Here is a 6222-nt window from a genome sequence, read left to right as displayed (position 1 = left end):
TTTAAAGAGTTTTGAACACATTTTAGAGAGCCTCTACATGTTGGGGACTTACTTAGCCAGGATGTAGTGCCACCAACAAATTGGTCTTTTCCCAGGCCAAGTCATCCTGGCTACATTAGCATTATCATTTTTGTTATTTTTTTTGCCACTTGACGGTTTGTTCTTGTTTCTTTTTTTCATTTCTGATGAGGCTATTTCTGAATACCTTTTAATCAAAAGAAAATCATTGTCTGGATAAAAGATGTGGTTTATATACATAATACATATGTATATTGAATATCATATAATATGGAATATTATATGTTGTATATATGTTGAATATTAATTATGATATATTATTTATGTGATATAAGTAATATTTAAGTTTATTATAATTATATTTGTTATTGTTAATTATATATCATAATGTATATTATTTATCTACTATATATATAAATATAATATGGGATATTACTCAACCATAAGAGAGAATGAAATAATGCCATCAGCAGCAACATAGAGATTATCATGTTAAGGGAAGTAGGTCAGACAGAGAAAGCCAAATCTCATATGGTATCACTTATATGTGGAATCTAAAAAAAAAATGATACAAATGAACTTATTTACAAAACAGAAACAAACTCACAGTTATAGAAAACAAATTGATAGTTACCAAAGGGGAAAGCCAGGGAGGGGTAAATTAGGAGTTTGGGATTAGCAGATACAAACGACTCTATATAAAACAGATAAATAACAAGGTCCTACTGCATAGCACAGGGAACTATATTCAATATTCTGTAATAAACCATAACGGAAAATTATATGAAAAAAGAATATATATACATATATATATATAACTGAATCACTTTGTTGTACACTTGAAACAAACACAATATTGTAAATCAACTATACTTCAATTTAAAAAAGAAGAAAAGAAAATCACCATCCTGAAGCGTGGCTAATACGGTATGAACTTGGGCAGCCTCCACTCAAAAGCATAGGAATATTCATTTAGACCAACTTAACACAGTTCAGGGGAGGGAAGGGCACAGAAAAGGAGACGGGGAAGGAGCTGCTAGTGAGGTAGGAAGACAAGCAGCAGAGTGTAGAGTCTGGAAGCTGAGCTAGAAGAGGGTCCAGGGGGAAGGAAAGGGAGGCTGTGACAATTCCGCTGATGGGTCAGGCACAGTGGGGACTAAGGACTGACCACTGCCTTTACCACGTGGACATATGGGTGGCCCTGGCAAGAATGGGCCCAGAGGAGTGATGGAAGAAGTCTTTGTGGAATGATTTTAAAAGAGAAGAAGAGGAGAGGACACATAGACAGGGAACATAGATCACCCTTTTGAGGAATTTTGCTACAAAGGAGAGCAAAGAAACGGATTGGTTCCTGTGCTCAGAAACAGAAGGGGAAATAAGGATGAGAGAGAGTATGGTTGGTTTGTTTTTAAAGTGGAAGAAATAATTGTATGTTTGAATGCTGATAGCAGTGATTGACAGCAAACATTTGATAAGATATAGGGCGGGGGGAGACTTGGTTGAGTGACGTCCTTGAGTGAGAGAGACTGCACAGGAGAGAATCAGAGAGCTTTCTGAGCAGAGAGGAGCAGAGTATGTGGACACAGAAGCTGAGTGCTGGGTGGATTTTGTGGTTGGAACCTCCACAAGATGTGCTTTTGCCTCCAGAGAACACTGCCACTTTCATTAAAAAGAAGAGTCTCAACATCACTAATCATCAGGGAAACAAATCAAAATCACAATGAGCTATCACCTCACACTGTCAGAATGGCTTTTATCAACAAGACAGCAAATAACAAGTGTTGGCAAGGATGTGGAGAAAAGGGAACACTTGTGTGCTGTTGGTGGGAAACTGCTGCAGCCACTGTGGAAAATGGTATGGAGGTTCCTCAAAAAATTAAATATAGAACTATAATATGATCCAACAATTCCACTTTTAGGTATTTATCTGAAAAAAACAAAAACATTTATTCAAAAAGATACACGCACCCCAATGTTTGCTGCAGCATTGTTTATAATAGCCATGATATGGAAATATGGAAACAACCTAGGTGTTCACCAATGGATGAATGAAGAAAATGTAGTACACACACACACACACACACACACACACACACACACACAGTGGAATATTATACAGCTACTAGAAAGGATGAGATTTTGCCATTGGCAACAACATGGATGGGCCTTGAGGGCATTACGTAAGTGAAATAAATCAGATAGAGAAAGACAAACACTATATAATCTCATTTATGTATGGAATCCCTCAAAAAACAGAGACAACCAATTGATGGTTCCCAGAGGTGGGGGTGGAGAGTGTGCAAAATAGATGAAGAGGATCAAAAAGTACAAACTTTCAGGTATAAAATAAATGTCATGGGAACAGCATAATGACTATAATTTACAATATTATATTCCATATTTGAAAGTTGCTAAGAGAGTAAATCTTAAAATTCCTTATTACAAGAAAAAAATTTTGTAACTGTGTATGGTGACTAATATTAATTAGACTTATTGGGGTGGTCATTTTGCAGTATATACTAATATCAAATCATTATATTGTACGTCTGAAACTAAATATAACATTATATTCAGTTATACTTCAATTGTTTTACGTGTTAAAAAAAAAACAAAAACCAAAAAGGAGGATCCAGTACCTTGTTTGCTATTCCTTTTTGTTGACTTCTGAGCTACCAGTTGAAGAAAATGCTTTTCATTTGGCCTTAATAGAAGAGAAGTAATATCCATTTCTTAAAAGGCAAAGAAATAAGTAATAATAGTACTGATGTTGTACTTGAGTGGGTCAAAAACAAGTGGCATGTTTCAGACTTGATGTTGAAAAGATACTTTCAAAGCCTGCAAGATAAGGAACAGCCTCAAACAGCTGCTCACAAACTGGCCGAAGGGCACACCTCATCAGTGACTGCGGGGTGGGGATATCCAGGCACTTAGGCAGCTCTCTGGGTCTTACTTTAAAATTCCTTCATCTTTTGTAGGTCTTTGAGAGAAATCCATCTATGTGCAAATAAACTGAATCTAAGAGATCCGTCACATTTGCAATAGACTTTTTCTCTGTCACCTTTTGGTTTTCTTAAAGAAGAAATGATGAAAAGTGAACATTAGAAATTGCTCATCTTGGTAGCCGTGAAGTGAGACTAATTACACAAATTATCCTCTGATAAAAGTTTTATATGAGGAGTTTGGGGATTAGAAACAATAACAATGATTTTCTCAAAATTTCCTTTACAGCTGAATACACTTAGGTGGAGTCAACATAACCCTGCTAACAAATGCTAAGAATTTTTTCTCCTTTTCGCAGGTTTGCACCTGCTTTTTCAACTGGCAAAAATTAAGACCTTTCATCCAAGCTTAGCAACTGGGAGCGCCTTTGGTCTTTCTTACTTGTAAAAATAAAATTGTCATTAAAAAAAAAAAAGTGACACAAAGCGTCTATAGTATTTAAGCCTTATCTGGTCCAGATCATTTCTTGATGTCCTTTCCAGAGACAATTTCTATGATATGAGTTTCAGGGTGGTGAGTTTTGACCATTAAATGCTTTAATCTTACTTGGCAATTCCAAGATGGGAAAGGGCTGCCTCTGAAAGTCATCAATTCCTTTTCCAGGCTGCGTGAGAATACAGGCTGCATGGTCACTTATTGGAGACCCTGTAAGTGATATGAACTCAGACTGAAAGCCTGTGATTCTCATTCATTTTTAATCACATAATTTTGCAAAGCCCTGTGCAAATGAATACGAAAACTCGAATGCAGTGGGTGTTTGGAGAATACGAATGTTCAGATTAATCCCGGAAAAGGATTTTTAAAACCTAAAATTGAGAAAGTTATCAAAGAGTTACAAAAACAAACAAGCAAATAAAAACAGAAAACACTTCAGGATCAAACAGTTTCATGGGTGAATTCTTTTAAAGCTTGACAGAACAAATAATTATTTACCACTTAAACTTTTCCAGGGCACAAAAAACGAAAAGGTTCCAAATTCCTTTTATGAAGCCAGAAAATCATTAATTCCAAAACTCAACAGAAATACTCTAATAGAGTATATAGAAAAGTGTCACATTAATATGCCTGCAAAAGCTTATAGGAAATATTAGCAAAAATAAACAGAATATTAAAAGAATGGTATAGAACAACCCAAGTGCAGTTTATCCAAAGAGTGTAAATATAATTCAATATTAGGAAATCTATTATCAAAATTTAACCAATTAATAGATCACAGAAGAAAATTAAATGATCATCAAAGAAATAGTAAAAGACATTCGACACAATTCAACATCTATTCCTAATTTAAAACAAAATCTTCGGAATAGGGGAATACTTTCTCGACACATTGAAAATCTTATCCAAAAATGCAGCTGGGCACAACTTCTTTCCTTCCTTCCTTCCATCCTTCCTTCCTCCTTCTCTTTTGGGTTCTTTCATCTACTTAGATATAATTTATGTACAATAAAACTTAACAGTTTTTAAATATGCAATTTGATGAGTTTATACTACAATTATATATACAGTCATCATATATAGAATATTATCATCACCCCCAAAAGTTTCCTAGGTCCCCTTTATATTCAACCTCCTCCCCCAACTTCCTGGCCTCTGAGAACCACTGATCTGCTTTCTTTCCCTATTGTTTTGCCTTTTCTAGAATTTCATGTAAGTGGAATCATAAGGTATGTAGTCCTTTGTATCTGACTTCTTAAATATAATGCCTTTTTTTTTTTTGAGATGCATCCATTGTGAGATAGAAAATATATATTAGTTTCTGTCCCTTACCTGTTAACTGGTCTCTCTCCATTTCCCCCAACCCTAGCCCCTAGCAGCCACTAAACTGTGTTATGTCTCTATGGATCTATCTATCCTGAATATTTCATATAAATGGAATCATACCATGTGTGTGACCTCTTGTGGCTGGCTTCTTCCACTTAGCATAATGATCTGGAGGTTCTTGAGTCACTTTTTAACTGTTCTATTTGCTAAAGTTCTTTGTCACTCAGTGGGAATCCCTGGTTACCCAAAGTGTCTGATGAAACTTTGGCAAATAAGCAACAAAATTAACAGTAGTATCTAAACAGCAATGATGTCTTAGGAATGGTGACAGGTGCTGCTTGGCTATTGGTTCTTCCAAAGTTGGTCTGAAAAGTAGGCAAGTTTACACTGAAAATGGGACATTTCATCAAGAAAGAAACTACAGAATATCCCGAACTAACTTCTTATTAGCTAGATGCTACCATAAAATGCCTGAAGAAAAAAACAGAAAGACAGGGGAAAAACTGACCACAGTTGAGAGACAACTGTAGAGGCCCTCACAGCTGGGCAGGGGAGATAGAAATTGAACACCCCCCAACCCCCGCCACCTTTAAAATCTGACTGAAACTGTGCGTTGCAACCTAGTCTCAGTGATCAAGCAAGGCAGAGAAATGCTATGATTCCTGTACTCAAAACCAAAAAGAAACAGTCCAGAACTCTCCCTATCCGTCCCCCTCACCACCCACAAAACTTCTAGCTCTGAATTATTTCAAGTCGCGTTCATTGGGTGTTTGCAAAGGTTTTCTGAAGGTGGTATTTTTAGATGAGAACTGAGAGTATGGAAGCACACTTAAACGCATAGACACACAAAATGTCTACGACAAATGCTATTTTATCTACGCAGATTATAAAAGAAGAGTCTATCCCGTTTTACCCTTTCCTTTCTTTTTCGGGTCTGATAATTGAGTAATACAGAGGAAAATAGACCCTAATTTCAGTTCCCCTTTGCAATCTGTGCCAACGTGGATAAATAACTTCTGAGCCTGTCACCTTATCTGTGAAACAGATAACTTCCCACTTCAGAGCTGTGATGCGGCAATGAAGCAGTATTTGTGAACGAGAAATACACGTGCTCTCGGTACAGTTGTCCGTGCTTATAATCCTCCTCCTCCCAAAACAGAAAACAACGCTTTTCTTGTCTGCCTTCCTCAAGGCACTGTGACCGTCTAAGACAAGACCTATCTGCTACTTAGCAGGGACTCAGTAGGCCGACTCCTCCCATGCCGCAAGTCCAGGACCAAGAGCGCTGTTTGGATTTGAAAACTTAGGGACTCAGTCCAGACAAGTCCTAACTGAACTAGGCAGACGCAAGCCCCGCCCCGGCAACCGCAGCCCAGCCCCCGCCCCCTGCTCCCATTGGTCCATTCAATTCACGCCGGGCACCAATGGGCGGAGGCGGCGGCC

The sequence above is a fragment of the Camelus dromedarius genome, chromosome 13, assembly GCF_036321535.1.
Source record: "Camelus dromedarius isolate mCamDro1 chromosome 13, mCamDro1.pat, whole genome shotgun sequence".
Taxonomy (NCBI): Eukaryota; Metazoa; Chordata; class Mammalia; order Artiodactyla; family Camelidae; genus Camelus; species Camelus dromedarius.
The sequence above is the reverse complement of the archived record's forward strand: the minus strand, read 5'-3'. Positions refer to the sequence as shown.